The sequence below is a fragment of the Callorhinchus milii genome, unplaced genomic scaffold (genome assembly GCF_018977255.1).
Source record: "Callorhinchus milii isolate IMCB2004 unplaced genomic scaffold, IMCB_Cmil_1.0 Scaffold2, whole genome shotgun sequence".
NCBI lineage: Eukaryota > Metazoa > Chordata > Chondrichthyes > Chimaeriformes > Callorhinchidae > Callorhinchus > Callorhinchus milii.
Genome location: NW_024704743.1, coordinates 72,898,697 through 72,924,219, shown reverse-complemented (window position 1 = coordinate 72,924,219; position 25,523 = coordinate 72,898,697). Strand labels below are relative to the sequence as shown.

The window sequence follows — 25,523 nt, the reverse complement described above, 5'->3', positions numbered from 1 at the left end:
CACCACTCCCCCCCCCCCACCACTCCCCCCCCCACCACTCCCCCCCCCCCCCACCACTCCCCCCCCCCCCCCCTATACTTAAGTGCTTCTGATATACTTCAATCACTCCAAATGACTGCAAATCCACTTTTGATCATTTTTTTAAAAAATTATTTTTTTTTGAAAATATCGTAAAATCGCAAAAATTCTGAAAAAAAATTGTAAAGTTGTAGTTGTGCACAGAAGAGAGCTGCGGTTTTGTCAAGCAATTTCACCAGGTGAGACAATGGCACTAAACAGCACGGCAGACAGAGCCAGACTGGTAGCCTGTTCAGCCAGCAAATAGGTATTAAAACTGATAATATCTTCCAGTTTAAATAAATCCATGACTGTCTGTGGGTCACTGCTGTGCACAATTGACTGCTGGTTTGCCCACAACATATACAGTCAATTCACTTCACAGTATAATTCGTGAAGCGCTTTGAGACGTCTCGAAGAAGTGATGAGGCACTATATCATATGCAAGTATTATTATTACTGTATGCTGCAGCTCTACTATGGAGACTGTTATAGCCGTTGGATTCACTTAGACCCTTTTCTTTCTCTATTTAGCCTTGAAGAAAGATGACAGTAGCTTCGACGAGGTGAGTTATGGGTTTCAAGCTGAACAGAAGATGGTGTCTATTTACAGTAGCCTTTTGTATTGTTTTTGGGAATGAAAGTTGTCGAACTGCCTTCTCTTATGCTGTACTGCTATTGTATTTTAGAAAAGGGAAAGCTTCTGATTTCTGTCTCAAACCAGTTTAAGTGCTCCAACAAGCTACCCCGCATGAAGGGCTCTATAGAAATGCAAGGTGTTGTTTGTTACACCTGACAATGTACATATTTTGAAGAAGTGCATTGGGCTAGATCTGAGGTCTGTAAAACAACTTGCATTTATAGATAGTAAAACTCGTATAAGTCTTATCTTTATAAATCGTATAATTGCCTAAGTGTCCCATTCAGTTTCCCATCAAAATCACTTAGATTTCTTTGCACCCGTTGTATTAATTGTCTCCTAACTCATAATTCTTGCTCCCCTACCCTCCATGACTGCCACAGTTATCGACTGCATTAACTCCCTAATCCCAGTTCATCAGGGTACCCAATATACATTTATTTAGCCTTTCATGTTTGGATGACATCGCAAAACTCTTCACAGAGCTAAATAGGTACCTAAGCTGGAGGGTGGGAAAGGGAAAGATGACCGAAAGTGCAGTCAAAGAAGTACGTTTTGAGACGGGTCTTGAAAGAGGAGAGGGAGGAAGCAAGAGAGATCAAGTCTTGAGTAAATCCGGAATGGAGTTCCTGAGAGCAGGGACAGAATGCCTGAAAATCTGCCCACCGATGGTGAGGTTGGTAGGGTGGGGGACATGAATCAGGCCAGGCTGGATGAATGGGGTTGATGGAGGTCACAGATGTAGGGTGGGGTGAGTCTGTGCAGGGATGTAAAGGTGAGGAGGATAACTAACTGGATCTGATGAGGGATAAGGCAGCGAATGGAGCCGAGTGAGGATGGGCCATATATATATATATATATATATATACATGAGGCTCTAGATAGTTTGCAGTATTCTATGTAACGTGTGTGTATATATTCATCATAAATCTGCCCTGATCAGTTATTTGGCTATAGCTTATCTAAAAGAGTTTGATATGCTGCAGTTCACTGCATTTGTTTGTGTTTTGGTATGTTTTTCTCATGAGGGAAAGAGCAGTGAATATTCGTAAATTAAATCCCTTTGCACTGGGACACCAGGACACTGCGACACCATGCAGTCACATGCAGAGTAAAACTTCTTAAGTACACCCTAACAATGTATCTATTAACCCCATTTTCATAAGAGATTATGACAAGCAATGTGGTATTTCCCCATTTCTGCTCTGTTCTTTTAGTGAAATTGGGAATTTGTTGTCTCTTAGTCGACTTTGTGTTTTCATCAAACCTGCGAAGACTTATAGGACCTTTGAGGTTAGCCAAGACTTTCATTAGTTTTTACTCTATTTGTATCCAGGTCTCAGAAATGAAACAGTGTCGGGGTTATTCCCAAGTCTCCCTTGTTTGCATAGAATGACACAGAATTATACAGATTGTACAACACTGAAATAAGCCATTTGGCACAACTATCTTATACTGCATGTGATCCTCCACATCTCCTAAGCCCGTCTCATCTCTTTTCCATAACCCTTTATTCCCTTCACCCTCACTTTTGCATATTTTGTTTCGTTAACTTTATGCAAAAATATCATAGTGCCGACAATATTTAGCAGAATATTTAGCAGAAGTTATTTTATTATTTGCTATTTCAACATAACTGGGAAGACCTACTTAAATTAAGATCCATTTGCTGTATGTATTACCATTTTCAGTAATTCACACAATTTACTGTAAAGTGTAGCAACTGTGTAGTTTGTAGGTGAATGATACAGCAATTTTTGCAATTTAGTTTAACATTATTAACATTGTATGTCAGCTGGCTTACTTGGTAGCACTCTTGGCTTTGAGTCAGAAGGTCTTGGGTTCAAGCCCCAAGTCATGACTTTGAAATCACACAGTTTAGACTGATACTCCAATGCAGCGCTGGGGGTGTGTACATTGTTGAAGGTGCCGTCCTTCAGTTGAAAGTTTAAACTGAGGTCCTGTCTGCCTGTTCAGATGGATGTTAAAGATTCCATTACACTATTTGAAAAGAGAAGAGTTTTTCTTGGCTAACGATCCCCCAGAAAAAAATAGCCATTCGCTTTGTGGCTCTTTCATAGAATCATAAAATCATGGAATTATGCAGCCTAGAATAAGGCCATTCGGCCCATCATATCTGTGCCGGCTCTTTGAAAAGAGCTATCCAAATCAATCCAACACCCCCGCGCTCTCCCCATAAAACGTGTGAAGCAGTTTGAAATATCCGCCCTACGTGAAAGGTTCTATATCAAATTATTAAGAATAAAAATTCATGTTCTCAGTCTTTCTGTTCTTTCCACATTAGAAAGCACAAGATCTATTTCTGCAAAATTGAACGTTTAAACAGCTAAATAATAGTATGTAAGGACGGTTTCAACATGCTTTTATTTCACTCAAGGGTTTTGAGATTTTTCTAAAGCTCGTCTCCTTTAACAAGCAGTAAAATTCTATTTTTTAAACACAGACCATAGAAAGCACATTAATTGGCTAGGAAATTGATATACTGTAGCTGGGTATTAAGAATATCTTTCTCAGAGAGAGGCATGTCTCTTCTAATTAAAAGTTCAAAAATGCTTTGGAGCAGGCTCTCGCTACAGTAAAATTCTTATTGAATTTATGGTTATGGGAACTGTCTAAAATGTATTTTATAGAAAGGGATGTATATTGGACAATATTTTTATATGGCTTCCTTGTTAACACGGAAGCTGTAAAGATGTATTATGTTTGAGGTTATCATATATAAGGGACAATTATAATGTCAGCCTACTGTGTATTTGACTACACTTCTCCTGTGTTTCCTGTGTTTATTAATAGATATCCTGTACTATTAAATATATTAAAATAATAGTTTTGGAAGTGTGATCTGATTGCACAGCATGCTGGAGCATTAGTGTATAGTGCCACATATGCTTACAATTCTCATGTTAATTATCAGATAGCGCGGCATGGGAAGCCAAGTTGAAAAAGGCTTCCCCAATGAGAGGATAGAATCATAAAATCTTACAGCACAGAAGGAGGCCATTCGGCCCACTGTGTCTGTGCCGGCTCTTTGTAAGAGCAACCAACTAGTTCCACTCCCCTGCTCTTACCCCAATGCCCTGCAAATGTTTCTTTTTAAAGTACCTATCCAATTCCCTTTTGAAAGCTACTATCCACCATCCTTTCAAGCAGTGCATTGCGGACTGTAACAACTCTGGGTAAAAAAAAGTTTATTTTCGTCTCCTCTCTGGTTGTTTTGCCAATTATCTTAAATCTGTGTCCTCTAGTTTCTGACCCACCTGCCAGAGAAAACAGTTTCTCCCTATCTTTATTAATTTCACTTTGTATAACTCTCAGACAATTTCCATGGATTGCTTGAGAATAACCAAACCTGTTTGCACAATCAAATGCTAATGAGAAGGTTGTCTTTGTGTTCCACACCTTCAGGAATAAGGTGGAGCTGTTGAGCACAAGCAGCGTGAAGCTTGCCAGACAGGACTTTCAATGACAAGCTATATGGTTTTAGCTGGTTAAACTCTTAACAGTATCCCCATGAGTACTCTGGAGTCCCCACGTCTTGGCTCTTGCCATCCTGTACCTAATAATCTTTGGAATAAATGAAGCAGGGTGTGTCAACAGCAGAAATTAACATGAAACAAATAAAGCTGCTCTGTGACAAAAAAAATTTTAAGTAATAAAAGACAATTTGCATTGTTGAAGAACTGAAGGATAATTGAGGATACTTTAGGAACGTGGGCATTAAGGAACCTTTTTAGGTAGATCTGGAGCAGATCACAAAGCGCTTCACACAGTGGACTTGACACTCTTGACATGACATAAATCAGGCCAAATACCAATCTTACTGTCTACCCTACCAGTGAGATTTATAAAAAATGAGTCCAGGATGTTGTCCTCAACCACCTTTCCTGGTAATGTGTTCCTGTCATTAATTACTCTTTAAGGTAAAAAAATTTTTCCTAGTGTTTGCCCTGAAATGGCTATGTGCAATCCTAAACCTGTAATGTCTTGATTTGCTGTCTCTGTGCATCCAAACATTTTGTTCTGTTATTTTCTCAATCGCATTTAAAATCTTGTATACCTTTATAAGGCCTTCTCTGAGGCAAGAACAACTTGCATTTATATAGTGCCCCTCATGCAGGGTAGCATCTCAGAATGCCTAACAGCAGTGGAATTTGACACGGGAGTAGGGAGTGAGGGGAGGTGACTATAGGCACGTGTCATTTCAAGACTGAATGTTTATTTGCACAAGTTGCTCTGAGATTCTTGTGCCTGGCTAAGAGGCCCAGAAAGAATTTGTCTACAGTCTTTGTGGGGAATGACATGAAAAAAAATGTTTTTTTTAAAATACGAGGTGGGGGGGCGGAGGAATAAAAAGCTTAAAGCTTTCTAGATATCATATTTACTTTAAAGATCTCATTCCATTATTGTTTTAAAGACACAAGATACATTTGGGAATTATTTTTTGTTTGCAAGATATGATACTCTGCTTTGCCTGGAGGGATTCCAAGATCCTGGTCACCTTGATCACTAACAGCTAGTGACGTGAGAAGCTAAATCTTTGGACAGTACATATTTATTTATTTAGCTAGCTCTGGGATCCAGGATCCCATGTAGTTATTTTGGTATTGACGCACTGAGGATCCTTTCTTTATTGTTAGCGACTGTGAATAGATGAATCTGTTTTCAGTTTTGTTTAATTCTAAGAAATCCTGAAACAGCATTGCTTGCATTTAACATTGTCTGGAAGAAACAACAACAACAAATTGGATTTATACACAATTTTGTATTCATACGATAAATGTTTAAATGTTTACTTTAGTTGCCTGAAACTACCTTTCTCTGTTGAATATCTACCAGCAAACAGGTATGATTCTAAATGGTTCATAGTTATAAGTATTTAACTGATCCTTTTGTTCCTGGAAAATCTTCTTAACAGTTGACACCCAGAGATAACTCTAGGGCTAGTAAATGGATGTAGGATTTCACGGTTTGCAGAATTTATAAAGGCGTAAATGATTTTGATAAATGTCAGTATAAAAGTTCCCATACTCTAGTGTATCCCTGGAGCAACTAAAACTTGTGTGGCTTTTGGGAAAGGAGGAGCTGAAGGAAGCTTGCTGCATTCCTGGCTGTGATTGTTGCAACAAAAATGTTAGGAATTCAAACAGCAGCTCTTTTAAAAAAGAGATTCAACTGTGTTTCTTGCTTGAATTTTCATCTGTTTTTTCTTGCAGAGTGTAGAATTCCCTCTTTCTAAGGTGCAAATTTCCCTGTGTTTAACCTATTCTGAATGGTTCACAGTTATAAGTATTTAACTGATTCTTTTGTTCCTGGAAAATCTTCTTAACAGTTGACACCCAGAGATAACTCTAGCGCTAGTAAATGGATGTAGGATTTCATGGTTTGGAGAATTTATAAAGGCATAAATGATTTTGATAAATATCAGTGATATACACAAATGTATATTTTTCTCACAAATATACAGTCAATTCACTTTATAGTACCTTCTGTGAAACGCTTTCAGACTTTTAGAAGACATGAAAAACGCTATATCAAATACAAGGATTATTATTTATTATTATAGGCAATAAAAACAGTATGGGCGAGGAGCCTGCAAATTACTTTCTCTTACCTTTGCTCCCTTTGGTGAAGTGAGTGGGCTTCACTTAACACCGCTTTACAGTGATGTGATCCAAGACCTTCCTTACAGAGATAGCAGCTAGAAACCTATCTCCTAACCATTAATTGATGTTAATGCTCCGATGGACAGCATTCCTATATTAACCCAAAGTCTCCTACAGTGGAAAAATATTCTTGTAATGATTTGTATAGAACGCAATTGAGAAAATAACCAGAAGTATTGGTGAATAAAAAATTATAGCAATTTGATTTTCTTCCATTTATATCCTAAAAATTAATGTAAATAAATTGAATTTGAATCATCAAAGACCAAGACACATTTAGGATATTGTGCATTTGTATTGTAATCATGGGATTTCCGAATCACCATTATCACTATTGCATAAAATTGTGCATAAAATGTTTTATTGAATGTAGATTATTTACTTTAATTTAGACTCTTGTTTTATAATCCAATTTATCAATTAGTAAATCTGCATTTGGACTTGTATAACACCTTTAATACAGAACATCTCAAAGTGTTTTACATGGTGGTAAGGAATGCTTTGCAAAGTAGGAGGTAGCGAAGAAGGTCAGTTGGCTGAATTAAAGGATATGTGAACGAAATAGGAGTGACACTTTTTCTTATGGCTAATTTCCTTAAAATGTTTATTTTCCCAACAATTTAGTTTACTTCACTCTAAGGAGTGTTTATTTTCTCAAATGGTTGGAGACAAAATGTTTTAGCTGTTCAGTTCCTGGAAAAGCAAAGAATCAATCATTCCTATTCTCTGGAGCAGATATAGAGAGGTGACTGGCTTTGCTTGATATTGTTTCAGTACATTTCATACATAGGACAGGGAATTACTTGAGAAAAGATTATTTAGAATTGTAAAAAAATGAAAATGGGTCATTTAGATTAGATATGAATTAAAACCATAAACTAAGTTCCAGAAGCTAAACGTTGAACGATTTAATGTCAGCTTGGGGAGTTTATGCAAGTTAATTTCCTCTCCAATATAATAGTACTAAAAATCCTTACATTTGACGTAGCACCTTTCACATCAGGCGGACGTCTCAAAACTCTTCTGTGACTGCGTAACATGTAGGCTAAGGTTATTTGCGCACAACAATGTCTTACAAACATGAAGCGAGTGACCAATTTTATTTATTGGCCAGAATGCTGGGGAAATGCCCTTTTCTTTTGAAATAGTGCCATGGGATCTTTAACGCTCCCCTGAACAGACAAATGGGACCTTGGTTTAACCACTCATCCAAAGGATAGCAGTATTTGGGGGTTTCTTCTTGGAATTTTCCTCCCAAATCACGTGTCAGTTCTATTAGTACCTCAAAACGGCAGTTGGTACTGCAGGTTGTTGTTGTTGTTGGTATATGCAAATCCAAAATGGCTAACTTCTGGATCATCAGGTAACCTGTGAAATCACTTCCTGTGTGCAGCAAGTATAAAGTATTGTTGATGGCAGCCTAATGCCTAGAGGTTGGCTATTTTCTCTTCCCATATCCAACCAGGGTCTTGAAACGCCAATTGTGCTGGCCAACGTTGTGTTTGCCTGTAGTGACTGGTGATTGTGGCCTATTATAGCTTTTTAAAAGTACTGTTATAACAAAATGCTTCTTTTAATTAATGCATCTAGGCATGTTACTGGTATGCTTTGAGTTCCCAACCCTCAAGCTGTTACTCAGAAGAATGTTAATTAGTGTCCTATATTGCTAATACTAATTTTAGAAGTATCCTCCAAATTATTTAAAGGATGCTTAACTACTTCTCTTAGTTTTGAAGTAGTTGGAAAATATTTTCTACTTTCTAATCACTTTTACATTTAAAACTATTAAAGGAGAAGGCCATATGGTACACAATTATTATTTGTAATTTGGCAATAAACTGGTTTGGTTTAAGAAAGTATGGTACTGAACCATTGTTTTCCAAACTGCAAGGACAAATGTCCTTGGTGACCAAGTGTCCACTAGCATTACACCAGTATGATTGAGATCACTTATCAGAAAATTCCTGAGTTACAGATATTTGGTGAATGAATGCATCTATTGAACAAATGTCTGCCAACCCCCAAAAGTGTTAGCTAACTTGGTAACTTATTTCCAGGGTTTAGGAATGCCTTACAACCACACACTACATTGTTTTGTCTGCAAAAGATCATTGATGGAAAGTTGTTGATGACAGGTTTCCCAATCTTGATGACTAAGTAATGAATAAGCCATCTTCTGGCACCGCATCATTAATCCATTTTAGTGTGTTACTAGTCAAAAGTTGTGTAATCCTGTAATTCCTGTGAAACAATGAGATTGTGTGATTGAGCTTGATTTCTGCACCACCGGGATTGCAGATTGAACAGCATGTATGATGATTTAATATTTAATACTTGGGAGAAGAAAGGAAAGACAAATGCACTTAGAATTTTCTTCCTTTCAGCAGTCCCAACACTCAATAAGGTAGTTTTGTGGTTTTCGAGAAAGAATAGCTGGTTGATACTGGGTGGGTTACAATATTATATTTTCCACAGCACCTTGGGATGTTCTCCCAGCGCGAAAGGCGTCATACAAATGTAATTTATTGTTGTGTTCAATAAATAATTAGACAAACTATTTGAATCCTTAAGATTTCATTTTTTTACATATTCAATGATTATAAAATTAATTTATTTGAAGTACAATTAAAGTTTTTAAAGTGCTACTTATTTAATGTCTTGTGCTACCATTTGGCGAAGTGGTCTATTTGGTAAAGCATAAGAGGAATTTATGAGAGAGGAAACAAGAGTATAGAACAGGAAGGGGAGGCTCATGTTGAGTAACAACAACGGCATGGACTAGTTGGGCCAAATGGCCTGTTTCCATACTATAGTGTTGGAATAACCATCTACATCATATTCTGTACAAATATCTTCTATTCATATATGTTGGCTTGGCATTGTCTCTTTACAGCTTGTTAGTTTGAATATAGTGTTTGTGTTTTTGTAATGTAAATGTATTTTTCCCTAAGGAGAAATATTTAATATGAAAAGTTGTATATCAACGTCAATTGACACAAAGCTTTAGGATTTTCAGCAATGCACACTATTCTGAAAGTCAATCTGCCTTTTGCTGAACATGTTTTGCTTCAATTGCTGAATGAATGATTAGTGGGGGTTCGTTATGAAGATTTACAAATTAACAATGTTTAATGCTGTTTCACAGGATCTAACAGGAATATATTTCATGGATATCATTAGTTAACCAATTTCCAGGAAGAATGGAGAGTGCATTGTTTTAATCTGAATGCCAAACACATTCTGTGATCTACGTGCTGAAGTGCTACTGGCTAGCTTTCCGGGTAGCTCATTTGGTAAAAAGCACTGCTATGTGTGAAACTGAACTATGTAGATCAAGAAGCTCCCAGGTTTGATCCCTAGACTGTTCTAAATTATTTAATCTCAATACAGAGCAGCAGCATGGGCAAACAGCATGATCCTCAGCGCTCTTGGGCTAGGAAGGGGCAAATCAGCCAGAGTTCACTCATGATAGCTGTTCAGGAACCAATGCTAGAAACTGCGTGTGTCTGAATGTCACACAGTTGAATAACCTTATTATGCTCATTGTTTACATCCATTGCCTGTATAACCGGAGTTTGCATTTTGAGGTGGAAATTAGAAGTGGGATTTAAGTGAGAAAATGAGCACTGGGAACTGGTATAATTTTAGAAAATTAAGTGTTAATTAAAACAAATCAGTTGTGGGGACGAATGTATTGAAACTAATTATTGTTCCGAAAGGCATCTTTGTCTTGAAAGCAAAGTGAAAAATGTGCTTGCCTGATTTATTGCTTTTTAATTCCTTTTGCTCCCTAAATTCTCTGAGTGACTTTTCTTCTTCCCTGGTTGTTCAGTTCAACAGGTACTAACTGTCTTCTAGCACCTCACCTCCAAGTAGTCATTATTCACATGTTTTAATGCATTTTACCAAAGGGAATTCACAGTTGAGATCAGTTTGTTGCTCAACTGGCATGCCCACCCAGACACCATCCAACAGGAGCCACTACAATAAAACTCGCATAAGTCTTGTATTTATGAATTGTATAAACGCTCAAGTCATACGTTCACCCAAGTCCCATTCAGTTTCCTATCGAAACTACTTAGATTTCTTTACACTACTCATATTACACATTCTAACTTGTAACACTGTTCCCCTTCCCTCCATTATTCCCTCATTTACCAGAAACCTTGAATTATGAGAAATTATGTCCTGACCCGTCAACACATGTGCACGTACCAGGTGCATTAAATTGAGCATGTATCATGTAGATTATTGATTAAATAGGAATTTCTACTGATATTACAGTTTGTCTGCAACTCGGACTTCACGCAAGTCAAATGTAATGGTCCCAACTGATTGACTTATGTAAGCTTTACTGTAGTAATACTTGCATTTGATCTCACACGTTTCATGTCAGGAAGAAGGGTCGAAGTACTTCACAGGATTTACTATGAAAGTGTAATGATTGTGTATTGGTAGGCAATCGAGGCAGCCAATTTGCACAGTGAAGTGTTGTGCAAACAGTCATGAATTAAATGACCAATTTTTAATCTGGGGGATTGTCAGCCAGGACACTCGGACCATTCTCTTTTCAAGTAGTGAAAGACCACTACAACAAGTAAACCACATTTCCAGAATATGGAACAGATTAATTGACTCCGTGATGGGTTATGTTGTAGATAATTTGTTTCTTGTAGATATATGCAGTGTCCTTAGAACTACAGTTTAAGGGGTTGAGTCCAGAGAAATTTAATGAGAAATGTTGCATATCACCAGATGTAATGGACTCAACCTTTAATTTGTGTGTGTATGTATGTGAGAGGAAATAAGCTGAATCCTCACAGCAGGCAAAACCAAGGTTCCCTTTGGGTGGCCCCTGCAGCATGCCTGTTGCTGGCTGGTTGAGTGAGTAACTGTGTCAGTGGATGTGGTGGTGGAGGAATCCATGGTCTATTGCGTTAGCTGGAGGACAGTGTTTGGAGGAAAGTGCCAGTCAAGGATGAGAGTGTTGAATGCATTAGGGTAGAAAAATATAAATTGGCCAGGACTCAGCTATTTGGTGAACATCACGTATCCCTTCTGGTGCTGTCATTCGAACAACAATTGCAGATTCTGAATTATGGCAATTCTCGTAAGTCAGGAAATGTAAGACGTTAATGATAATGTGACTGTTGGAAGGTGGACAGTCTGAGGTTAATAATGTGTACAGTGGTTTATAAATAGCTGGTAACGATAGTCAAACCGTTATTTTACAACAAATAATCGAACCGCAAAATGCCTACTGATTGCCAGTATTTACCAGTATTGAACAAATTGTGTTAATTTAAAAAAACAAATACTCCTGTGATGATTTGTGAGGAAACAGAAATTGTTATTTTATCCTCTTATCTTGTCCCCTCTGGCCTCTCCAGGCTATATAGGATCTACAGCTGAGAGGTCAAAGTGGTGCCCTGTTTCTAGTCATTCCCCCACACTGATCTGAACCAGTTGTCAGGAAGTGTGTTTGTGTGCACAAATGTGGCTCATAGAAGCTGTTTGCTCCATTATTATTTTTCCTTCCTTCCATCTCTGTGGGGAGGTCCCTGACCTCTGTTTGATGCCTGTCTCTAGCGATGCGACTTAGACCTGCAAAATTGCTGCTGTGCAATCCTCTTGCAAATTTGTTTTATTTAAGCAGATTCGCTTATTGCATGTGAATCTGATTTTATTATGTCCGTTAATGATCTTCATGTTATCAGAAGACCAAATGAATGGCATAAAATTTTATGAATGTTTTATTTTAAGAAGTTAATTTTGTTGAGACCTTACCTTCAATCTCTTAAAACTCATCTGCCCTTTTCCCAAAGAAAAACATAGGATTTAATTTAATTCAGTCATTTAATTCGAACTGAAGGGTAATTAATTCATATTGAGCAGACAGAACTGGAGGACACTGGTCCCAAATGAATGCCCTGTGCTTTGTGTGAGACGACAGATGAGAATAAATATTCTTTTGTGGTGACATCATCCGCAGTCATGGGGTCAACTTCCACATGTACGCGGATGACACCTGCCTCCATCCTCAACTCCAGGACCACTGCTGTCCTGACAGACTGCCTGTCAGACATCAAGTCCTGGATGAGGGCAAACTTCCTACATGTGAACAAGACTGAGGCCCTCCTGATTGGCTCACGCCAGCGCCTCAGCACCTCAGGCTCTGGCAACATCAACCTCCATGGTTGCACACTACAACTCACCGCCAGTCAGGGACCTCGGTGTCTTGTTTGACCCTCAACTGTCTTCTCCCCCACATTCAAGCCATGACCCGCTCTGCCTTCCCTCACCTCCGTAACATCACCCGACTCCGCCACTACCTCACCCCTCAGGCCGCTGAAACTCTTGTTCATGCCTTCATCACCTCCAGGCTCGACTATGCACACGCCCTGCTTGTCAGCCTTCCCAACTCCTCCCTCCACAGACTGCAGATAATCCAGAACTCTGCAGCCCGTGTCCTCTCCCGCACCAAACTCTGTGTCCCCATCTCCCCCATTCTCGCCCGACTCCATTGGTTCCCTATCCTTCAGAGGATCCAGTTCAAAATCCTGGTTCTCACTTACAAAGCCCTCAATGGCCTCACCCCACCCTATCTCTGTGACCTCCTAACCACCTACCAAACCGCCCGCTCCCTCCGCTCAGCCGGCTCTGGCCTGCTGCACGTCCCCCAACCCACCCGCCCCACCATTGGTGGGAGAGCCTTCAGCCATTCTGTCCCCAACCTCTGGAATTCCATCTCCCAATCACTCCACCTCGCCCCCTCCTTAGCCTCCTTCAAGTCCCACCTCAAGACCCTCCTCTTCGACCATGCCATCGCTCAGCCCCCTTCCCCTCCCCTCCCTTCTCCCCTCTGACCCCAGTCGGGTCTGAAATGCTGTACACTGTCCAGCGCCTTGGGATGTCCTTCCGATGTGAAAGGCTCTATACAAGTGTAATCTTGTTGTTGTTGTTGTTTGTCACAGTGGAGTGAGATGTGGAGCTGACACATCAGTGCCTTAGGATGTCCTCCTGACGTGAAAGGCGGTATACAACTGTAATTTTTGTTGTTTTTTGTTGTTGGTGTTGTTCGTTGTTGTTGTGACACCAATTGATAGCAATTTTGAGTATTTCTTTCAGGAAACAGTTGTATTATAGGTGGGAACAGAATTGAACATTATGGGAATAAGTATAGTTTGAGACACTGAATTAATTTAAAGAAGGGGATGATTTCTATGCTTCTGAATTTTTGAGGGAAGAAAGAGGAAGGGTAGCGGACCAGAGTTCAGTAATGGAGATGAGACGACACGTCAAGGTTCAGTTTACCTTTGTGAATATTTATAGAGAATTAGATAAATGGGTAAAGTGGAGTTCCAGTTATTGTAGTTTGTTATGATCTGTGGAAGGACCAGGCTTCCCACTCTGAGATGCCCTCACTTCCAGCGCCTTGGGACTTCCTCCCGACGTGAAAGGCGCTATACAAATGTAATCCTGTGTTCTCGTAGTTTGTGGTTTCACTGACTGGTTCCTATCTGTTACTCAGCTATTTGAAACAAAAAAAGCATTTCAGTTGCTAATCTTGAATGGAAACGATTGCTGAAGCTAATATACTCGGTTGTATAAACAGTTGTACAGATCAAAGCATTCGTTGATAAATGGTGGTTCAGTAAGCTAGCGTCAATTTCTGGAGCATTCGTTTAGACAATGATAATAATAATAATCCTTGCATTTGATATAGCAAAATATACCAAATATACCAAAAAAATCACAATAATAAATTGGTCACTTCAATCCACGACTGTTTGTGGGACACTGCTGTGCACAATTGGCTGCCACTTTCGCCCACAAATATACAGTTAATTCACTTTACAATGTATTCTGTGAAGCGCTTTGAGACATCTAGAAGACGTGAAAAGCGCTATATCAACTGCAGGGATTATTATTATTATATTATGAAGGATGCCTGTAGAGCACTTATGCTTTTGTTCATACTTGCATGTGAGAACTAATAGCAAACATGGAAGTTGTTGTATGGTAACAGCTAACATACACATATACCAGAATAGTGCTAAGATGTTCTGAATAGTCCATAGAACAAAAAAAAATCAAAATCAAAGGTTCCTTCAAGTGTGCTGTATATTGTGAGAAAGAGGAAAACAACACTCTCATGTTTGCTTCTATTTTGTCTCTTGAAAACTGGTAACACACGCCATTCACCCAACACAGTGGAACAATGTCCCTGGAGCCAAGATTCATCCACAATGAAATGGAAGCGAAAAACTGTTGCGCGCACAACGAGAGCTCATAAGTGGAATTTATTCCTGTTGGACTGGGTTGTCATGGTAATCAATTTGATATTGGAACACACCGTTTTGAGTCACAAATTTTCCATTGCAGTGAACCGAGGCAAGCCCATGATTGGTGTGTGTGATGTATGTGTGTTGCTGTACAATCCTGACTGGAATGCAGACGTAATTGTTGTGTTGTGAGGATTGCTGTGCAGTTTAACAAGTGTAGGACAGGTACCACGTTAGCAGAAATAAATCCAAACCATCATTTTAAACTACATAAGGCACTGATGCAGACAGAATTAAATGAAATCTACATTGATTTCTTTTTAAAACCATGTACTCTAAAACGTGCAACGTTGAAATCTCATCCACAGTTTTAGAGTTTATATGTATTTCAAAAATATTTTTCAATTATACACATTAAAAATATAATGATGTAACATTGTAACTGTCTCCAAGCTATTCATTATGTGATGTTTTCTAGCTCATGTCTTGTTTGATGTTGAAGAGGAAACATAATTAGTATTGCATCCAATACCATCCTATTTATTAAAAAAAAAGCTTTTCCAGTCTGTAGTTATGCTAAGATTCACTTTAAACTCAATATTATGACATTTTTACGTTTTTTTTTGTCTCTCTCTGAGTCTTAATCTGAGGTTGTAGCTGCTTGATGTTGGTTTCTTGATCTGGGCTTAGTTTGAAAGACCAGTTCCTATTAAAGTGAGCCACCGTAGGATGTGGTCAAACTGTAATCTAATCTGTGCCACTGGAATGAGTTGGAATGTAGTGGTGACTAAAATGGTGAGTGTCATGAGGCTGAAATGCTGTAACAATCTGAGGATCTGTGCATATAAGCATAGGATATGATGAGGACGTGTTTTGTTTAGGAAGTACTCATCATTTTTCAGCAAGTTAGATTTTCATCCTTTTAAAATATGAATAGCGCTCATTTACTTTCTTTTTAAAAAAGAAAATTTCAACTAAAAAGTAAATTTCATTACTAATTTGCCCTATTCTTGATGCTGGAAAAGCTTTTAATATTTAATGATTTTTTAAAAATAAAAATAGCTCTTTCCTCCTATTGCTTACTTAGTTGGTAAAATGATTGCCATAAAGCCATATAAGTCTGGATAACCTTGGCGTTGATATTCCCATATTCAAACTACCTTCTCAACTCACTTCTGAGACTCACATTAGAAGACTGGCTATTTTGTTGATGTATCGGGCGAGAACAAATGGCTTTGAAATTGCACCCATGCATTTGTTTCAGCACTTTGGGACGCCCTCCCAATAGGAAAGGCGCTCTCTAAATGTAATTTTGTTGTTGTTGTTTGTTAGCACCTTAAATAATAAGAGGAAATCCTTACATTTGAGTTAGCACTTTTCACATCAGGAAGAAGAACGATAACAACAACAAAATTACATTTATTGAGCACCTTTCACGTCGGGAGGACGTCCCAAGGCGCTGAAATCTCAAAGGGTTTCGCAGGATTTACTGTACAGGGCAGTACCTTTAGAAGAGGAGGGAAAAAGATAGATATAGAGGCAATACTTCAAAGTCTCCATGTGTCTGGTGCTTTCTCTTTCTGCATGGTTCTGGCTAGATGGACCACATCTTCGCTCAGTGATTCCTCTAGCAAATGTACAGTATAATCCCTTGATTTGCTTAGTACTGTTTGTGCGTGTAGGACATGTCTCGCCTGTGTCAGATAATTTATTAGAATAGTTGGATGGAGAATCATTTCCATTTATGCAATTTGTTATGGTCCCATATATTACATGTTGTATTTTAATCATTATTAGCTGGGTTGTAAAAATTAGTGATTGCTAACTAATCCTAAAACTCCTCTGTGAATGGAATAATTACAGCTAATGAATTCTAGTACTTATGCCAACTGGTGCATGTGCAGTATAATCTTTACTCCAGATTTGTGCTCAACCATTTCCCTGAAAGATAGAAGCACAAAATCATAGTTTAGTTGCACCTTAATAGCATTCCAAAATGATGGAAAATAGTAATTTGTCATTTTGAAGATTTTTGCTCATTAATTGCTCATTTAATAGTTGGTTATCTGTTTGGTTGACAGTACTATTGGGTACGATTAACCCATGAAAGTGATTTAGTTCAACATTATTTAATGCTCAAAATTCTAAACTGCCCAGTTTACAGTATATTCTATGAAGAGCTTTGAGACATCCTCCTGTTGTGAAAAGTGAAATACCAAATGCATTAATATAACCCCTTATCAAGTCTATGAGACGTTTCAAAGCGCTTCACATAATATACTGTAAAATGAATTGACTTTATATTTTGTGGGCAAAATGCATTTAATAAAGAGTACTACATAAACTAGACCCGCTCATAGATTTAAAAAAAGTGAATTCTTTATCTGACTTTGAAATACCACTAATCCATTACTTTACACTGAATCACTTATTTGAATTATGATGCAAAGTATTGTAGCTTCTCTCATCATCACTGTGGAGTCCTGTAGTTCAGTGGTTAGAGCACTCGCTTTGCAAGCGAGAGACCTGAGTTCAATTCCAGGCAGGGCGAAACCTTGGGCAAGTTTCCTTACTCCACACAGAGCCTAATAATAATCCCTCCAAAACCAAAAACAATAATAAATTGGTCATTTTCAATCTACGACTGTTTGTGGGACATTGCTGTGCGCAATTGGCTGCCCCGTTCGCCCACAAATATACAGTCAATTCACTTTACAGTGTGTTCTGTGAAGCGCTTTGGGACGTCCTCCCGATGTGAAAAGCGCTATATCAAATGCAAGGATTATCACCTAATTTTTCAGGACCGAGATTCCTTGCCCTGGGTAAATTCCTATCTTAGCCTAATGCGACACTGTTTATTACTGAAAGATCTTATGAGACTGAGAAACCTTGCGAGAATAAGCACATTAAAATAATATTGTAGGTGTTTGTATTTAAAAAAAGATTTAAAGTGGCAGCTAAAAAGAAACAACTTGCGTTTTTACCGTACCTTATGTTAAAATGTCTTAAAATGCATCACAAGTAATTATTCAAATGTACTGACTATTCCTAGGCAAGTGCAGTAGCTATTTTACAGGTCACAAACAACCATGGACCAATTAGGTGAAGGACTGATTAACTTGGAAAAATATAGGCCAGGATACCAGTGAGAAAGAACAGTAACATGGTATCTTCAACATCCACTGAACAGGCAGAGGGGACTTTGGTTTATCACCTCATCCAAAAACAGCATTGGAGTGTTAACTTAGACGACGAGCAAACATGTCAACAAAGGGCTCGATCCTACAAATTCTCATATAGCGGCAAGAGTGCTACCAACTGAGGCAGGTTGACACAGTATTCCTTTTTATAGAGTTCACTGCTCAAATCTAGATTTGCTGTGCTGAGCAACACATTCTATGGATGCATATTATTTTTTTGGAAATAAATAGTTTTAATATCAGAGGTTATTGAGGTCTTATCTCATGAACACTTGCATGTCTAATATCTTTGTGGATTCTCTTTGGATTCTAATGTAGTATCATAACCAATCCGCAAATGTCACTAGCTAGTGCCATTTTGAAAAAGATTGATAACGTTAAAAGGATTTTAAAAAGATTGATAGCTTTGGAGATTTTCTGGCTCAATTTTGGATGAGTTGATTATTGTGACTTTATATAAGTGATATTTCAACCAAAATTTTGAAGGTATTTAAGTTCAGCCTATGTTGATAAAGTAATTGTGGGACCATTCTTTAACTCTGAATCAACTTTTCAAAGTTTGCTGTACATAACAGTAATTTTTCTCCAACTTTAATTTGTGCTTTGATCTGTTCAGGTTAATGCTTTTTGAACACTGTTTCAAAGCACTGTTTCATCACCCCCGAGGAAGCAGGATTGCAATTTGCTAGTAAAAAGGATTAGATCTAACACCGATGTCTGTGGCAGTCACAGTCCAGATCCCAATAGACACTAATCCATAAAACTGAGTTCATCAGTCAGCGCTCCAGAAAGGCCGAGATAAAGAATGCGGAGAATGGAAATTTAGAGTGCAGTGTGGGATCTTCTGCACAGCTGGGAGCTGTCAGTATCCCTGAGATGACATCATTATGTACAGCACAAGATGTTGTGGGGTCTAAATAGGCGTTGTTCTGTGTACCTTATTTGATAGAATTTCAGCATAATGCAAAATGCTCCAGAGATTTTGCATGTCTGCAGTAGCGAAGGTAATTTCCAGAGACTTTGACTTGTGAACTATTCCGCAAGCTTGATACAATTCTTTTAGCTTTTCACATGCTGCTTTGTATATTGTGTTTCTGCTGGCTGGTTTGAGTTGTGTAATACAATCAGGAGGCAGACTAATGGGTAAAGAGTAGAACATATTCCATTTTCCAAGACTTCCCCCTTTCTGAAATGCTAAATTAGACTGCTGACAGCAATGCTTCATGTGGATGGAAGAGTCTGGCTCAGCGGTAGATTGTCTGGTGCCAGACACAGGGTGTCAATGCCACAACATATTTGTATATTATTCATGTCTGGGAGTGGCTAGAGAGTAGCATTTGTTATTTTATGAAAGCCACATTCATAAGGGTTCAATAGAAAGTGTGACATTGCAGGCTAATGATAGAAGTAAAAGGACATTTTGACACCACCAAGGTTAGAAAAACAATTCATATACTTTAAAAGAAATCCTGTAAAAATGGCATTTAGGTTTGCATATGAGTGAGGCTGAGTGATCATTCATGGTGGACATCTGTGTGTGTGTGTACCACTCCACGTAATTCTGTTATTTTGGCCAGATATGAGCTATGCTTAAAATGTATAGATCTCCAGGAAGCAAAGCTTAGATTTTACAATCTACCATTTACAGTAATTCAATTTTAATTATGCTCTTTTGATAACTGCATCATATCCAAGGCTCACTCTTAGTACTTCACTGAATAAGACTGCCACATCAATTGCTCAGTAGGCGTGCTCCATTTTAAACTACAGACTAGAAGCATTCCGAACACCACACAAGCTAGTCTTTGACTCGCATACAACCCCATTACTAGAATTAAACACGTACTTCTGTTTTCCCTCACCCAAATACAAGGAGAACATTTTCCAGTTTGTAACACCTGCCCTTTTGTGACATCAATTTTTGTAGATTTGAGTAGAATGACCTATATACTATATACACTGGTGAGGCATTCTGTGATATATTCTCTTCTCTCTTTTGCTCAATTCTTTACTTTTGATCTCTGTCCCTGTGAACAGCTGACAAATCCCTGTCATTAGTTTCAAATCCATCTTTTGGACTACTTTGAAATGAATTCTCAAACCCTAAAAATAATGTTTTAACTCCAAAGGATGGAATTCAGCTACAAACACCCTACAATATTACATATCAATATTGCAATTGTACCATTATTTAAAAATAAAATGCAGATTTGCTTACGTTAAACATGCATTAACTGTATTTGTACCAAGAACTAATATATGTTTAACCTGAGCAAATCTGCATTTTATTTTTAAATAAAGATACAATCACAATATTGATGTGTAAATGGTTAAGATAGATTTTAGTAAATGTTACATAGAGATTTCCTACAACTGATATCCATTTAAAACTGTGCACAAATCAATCTGTTTATTGTTACAGAACAAATGTTATCTTTGATTTTAAAAGGATGAATACTTATGTATAATTACAATCACAGACTGTTACATTTTGATGGAATATAATTATTCCATCTACACGAACACCCTTTTCTCCCACGTCAACCCATTATAAAAAACTTAATATTATTTAAAATAAATTAGGAGTTAATTCTGTCGAGGAAATCGGCTATGTTTGAATCATTCACTTGAAGATTATAAAAGTAACCAGGGTTTTGTGTCCAACCGCTAATATCAAACAGCTTATAAATATTATTAGTTTTAATTATAATAATAATCCTTACATTTGATATAGCACATTTCAAGTAGGAAGGCTGTCTCAAAGCTCTAAAGAGCATTTACTGCAAAGTATAGTGATTGTGTTTGTAGGCAAGCATATGATTAAATACATACACTCAATATTTGCTCTTCAAATCACTTAGAATTAAGATCCGACAGGCATTAGGCAAATGCTTCAACACAAATGAGCATAAATTGAGAACTATAATAATGTTTGTATTTGATTTAGACCCTGTTTTATAGAATGTCACAGTCAGTGTGAAATGTAGTGACTATGTATTTTGTAAGTGAACGCAGCAGCCAATTTGTACACAACAATGGCCCACAAATGGCCATGAAGTGAACGACCAGTTTCATCTGGGGCATTGTTGATCAGGACAAGGCATGGATTGTTCACCAGTCGTAAATCTACGAGAAAAACCCTCAATGGTTAATAGTTTATTTTTAAAAAGATATATGTTCAGGGCACAAAATGTATGCATTGAAGTTTTTTCATGTAGAGTAAAAAATAGACAACTGTAAAAACATACAAACCTTAGATTTCGTTTGGGATTCACCTTCAAACACATGGAATGCTCTCTTGATATCTCAGTGAGTAAACAAACCAAACACTTGGTATGATAGTGAGCCATACTGATACCTGAGAGGGTAAGGCCATGTAACAAGCTCAAGTGCCATGTAGCTCAGCCTGTAGAAGTAGACTGGGAAGAGTTTTTGTTTTCTTTTAAAGCGATCCTCACAAAATAGCTGAGAACATTGAAAACTCAGTAACCTGTGTTTTATGGCAATAAACAGAATGCTTTTTCACAATCAATGTGCTTAGCAGACTCACTCTGCAAGGATCATGTTCTCATATGATGCCAGTGTATTGCACCATTTCAATACAATGTTACTTGCTGAATAGAAGGGCTGGAGTGCACTGAATACAGCATGTTGAAGCTCGAATGCAATGTAGTATAATTAATTATAATGCGGGAATCACCCAAATATACTGCAGCTAAATCAGGATGATGGAAGGGAATGCACATTACAAGGGTACTAGTTACTCAGGAAAGTGTGAGAGGAAACGTGGGGTGTTCAATATCTATACGTGGCACATAATAATCATCCCATTTAATAAACTAAATTTGATTATTTCTTACGTTGATCTTAAAGGGGAGGGGGAGATTGTAGAATCCAAGAAGGCCACAAAGCTCTTACAAGGAGAGCATGATAGGGTACGCTGATGACTGGCAAATTAAGTTTAATATAGATAAATTTAAGATACAGCTTATAGGAAGTAAAAATAGGTGGGAGGCCCATGTACTCACTGGATGAGAGCGAAATTGCAGATTGGGAAGCTGAAAGAGATTAGGAGTGTTAGTTGACTTGTTGCTTACCATATCAAGATATTGTGAAACAGAAATAAACAAGGCAGATAGGCTTCTGGGTTATATTGCAAATCTGTCGAGTTCAGATCCCAGAAGATAGGCTGAAGCTGTAGAGTATTTTGGTTTTAAATAGGATTGAGAAAATAAACCCAGAATAATACTTTTTAGATTTGCAAAGAAAGCAGACAAAAGGGCGCAGCACAAGTTAAGGCTCACAAGGTACAATTTCAGGAGAGCCATAGCAAGTATTTCCTTAACCAGATTGTAATTACAAGGTGGATTGGGTCGTCTGGAAGGATGGTTGAGGCCTGGGTTGGATTCATTTAAGAATTTGCTTAATGCTGTAATGGAAGCATGGTTGGGTAGGTCCAGCCTGCTTCATGTCCCCTGCCTCGTTCGTCCCATTATTGGCAGATGGGCCTTCTGCCACTCTGCCCCACTCGTTGGAACTCCATCCCACAGTCCCTACACCTCGTCCTCTCCCTTGCCTCCTTCAAGACCCATCTCAAGACTGCTTTCAATCTCCCTGTTTTGCCCCAAGCCCTCTACCCGCCCCGATCCCGACCGCCAGCTTGGGTCCGAAACTCTGTCTGTCCAGCACCTTGGGATGCCCTCCCAACGTGAAAAGCGCAATATAAATGTAACTTTGTTGTTGTTGTAGTAGTAGGTTTTCTGAAAGGCTGAGATCACAACCCTCATTTGTAATCTTGTGAAGAGATGAGGGGATTAAGCATTTGAGTGCTAGAGTCCATGTCGGATATTACAGGGTCCATTTCAATACAATATTATACAATGAAAAGTAGCATTTTAATACATTGGGAAAATTGTAATTGCTTGGGTTGAGAAATTGTATAGGATAAGAAATTGCTTTTATAAAGTCTCTGTTGTTTAATAGCTGGGCTGAACATGAATATATCTTTGAGGTACTTGAAAAGGAAAAAAAATCACCAGTCAATAGAAATAAAATTGACTTCTCCTCAGAGATACCACTGTTGACCTTGAGTATTGATTTGATCCTTTTGCTATTGATTAAATCCTCGGCGCTTAAAGGTGAGTGGAGTACACCACAGACTCTCTGATTGGGTCATCCCCTGCCATCAAGCACTTCATACACTTGTTTTTAACACAGGATCTTAAGCCTAAGGCTAGATGTTTGTTATAGTCTGTGCAGAACAGACAAAAATAAGAAGGAGAAGGGGTATTTATTGATCAGTCTAAAGGATGTTCAAAATAGGTTTGCTAAAAGCATTTGTTTTTACTCCATTCATTACATAAAAAGGATTATTTCAACAAAAATTGTACATTATAAATTTAGGTAGGAATCTTGGTTTTTGGCTTCAGGTCATTGTTTCAGAGAGAGTTTAGTTATCTTGTGGAAGAGAAAGTATGTTTTGTTCCTCTGCAGTTTTTGAAATTTACTTTTGCTTCCCTGTAAATGTAAATGTCACTGTAAGATATGCCAACTAATATTCCTCTCCAATCCAAATTCACCCCCCAAATTCATTTCATTTCACTACTCATCTCATTGTTTGCAAGACATTGCTGGCATAGATTGTCTAACAATTATCCCTACATATTTTATTTCTAGATATCATCATATAGTGCCCTTTGTGGAGTCCTGTAGCTCAGTGGTTAGAGCACTCGCTTTGCAAGTGAGAGACCTGAGTTCAATTCCAGGCAGGGAGAAACCTTGGGCAAGTTTCCTTACTCCACACGCCTAATAATAATCCCTCCAAAAACTAAAAACAATAATTAAATTGGTCATTTTCAATCTACGACTGTTTGTGGGACATTGCTGTGCGCAATTGGCTGCCGCGTTCGCCCACAAATATACAGTCAATTCACTTTACAGTGTGTTCTGTGAAGCGCTTTGGAACGTCCTCCCGACGTGAAAAGCGCTATATCAAATGCAAGGATTATTATTATTATTATTATTATTATTATTCACGCTACCCTAGGTGAAGGCCGCTATATAAATGCAAGTTGTTGCTTTCAAATGGTCATTAATTTACATCCCATTTGCTTATGTTTCAAATGCATGTGAAGGGATGATAATAATAATACTAAATAATCTCTACAGTTGATATACCGTCTTTCACGTTAGGAGGAGTCTAAAAACACTTCACAGGATACACTGTAAATGCAGTGACTGTACACCTTGTACGCAAACGCCTATGAAAAGGATCCATCTAGAACCGGGATTGTCATTTTAAATTGAGTTTATGGTTCAATGAAGAAACATTTTAAATATTTGTAGAAAATATACAAACAGGCAAAATTAGTTCTGGGGCAAAATGAACACAATCCCCCAAAAAGTATCTTGAGTTCTGGGATCTAAAGTTTACTTTATCTACTTTATCTTGGTTTGTCTTCAAAACAAATTCAAAATCACAGTCTATTATAGTCCACTTAGTATGAAGCTAATCTGTCTTTATATAATGTATCTTTAGCTAATGCTGTTTAGAAACCCACTTAGAGCTACACTAAATTTAGGATTTTGTGATAACTATTAAAGCCTTAAGCATGTCTTATGAAACTGTGAACGCACAAAATAAACCGGTTACTGTTAAAAATAAAAGTGTTGAATTAAAATGCAGAAAGAAATAATTAATTTTGTTTTTGCATCAAGCAGACCTTTTCTTTGTAAATGTGGTTAAAAAAATTGTGCTGAAAACCTACTCACCCATTTGGATCGTGAAATCCTTAATAGAATTTGAAATGTGATCCAGGCTTTTGAGGGGATGTGATTGATAAACCAGTGAAGGACAATACTGTCTGACTGTATAGTCTGTTTGATCTATTGACTTCTAACATGATAAATGAAATGTTTAATGGTACAGTACACAATGTCTCACAAAGGCTGGCATTATTCCCCTCTTTGCTTCTCTAGAATGGGAGTCGGATTTCCTAGAAAATAAATGTTACGGGAGGAAGGGCAGGTCATATGGTAATGAAACTCCCTTCCTGAAAGCTGCACATATTACATTTACTATTATGAATGGGTACCTCTTAAAACAATTAGCTAAAAGAATTAAGCAACATATTAATCAAACGTTGCACGAACTGATGCACTTGGATCTAAGATTTACTTGTGTGTTCACCAACAATGTTCATATCAATTTAACACTGAGCAAAATTTTTGAGCATTCATTCAGCAATTAATATTGCTTTTTATGAGTTTCTGTTTGGTCCATAACTAGTACTCAGCTGTTCTTTTCAATAGTGTAATGTTTTCAATAATTCTAACAAATTGAGGGCTCCTCACAGTATATTTTTTTAACGACAGCCTGAATGTAGAACACAGTTTCTGGTCTTGAAATACAAGCCATGTAACTTTAACAATTACTACAAAACATTTGTGAAACAAGCCAAAGTTCAGTGGTTACCTGCATTCTGGAGTATGAACTAAGCTTGTGTGCCTTGTGTGTGCTACACACTGTATGCAGTATGGTAGGAATCCATAAAAGGAGCAACAGAATGGTACTTCAACCTAAATATGCTGAATAAATGCTCTTATAAAACACTGGTTAGGCCTCCGAGAGAATACTGTGTTCAGTTTTGGGCCCACA

At 37.9% G+C, this 25,523-nt stretch overlaps 1 protein-coding gene across 1 annotated transcript in view; it reads left to right on the top strand.

Moving 5' to 3' along the window:
• Window positions 1-593: 593 nt before the first annotated feature.
• Window positions 594-25,523, top strand: part of cdk14 (cyclin-dependent kinase 14) — a 266,289-nt gene continuing 241,359 nt past the window's right edge. The window contains exon 1 of the mRNA XM_007897534.2: window positions 594-623. The gene's annotated coding sequence lies outside the window, so the exon portion shown is untranslated. The remainder of the gene's footprint in view (window positions 624-25,523) is intronic.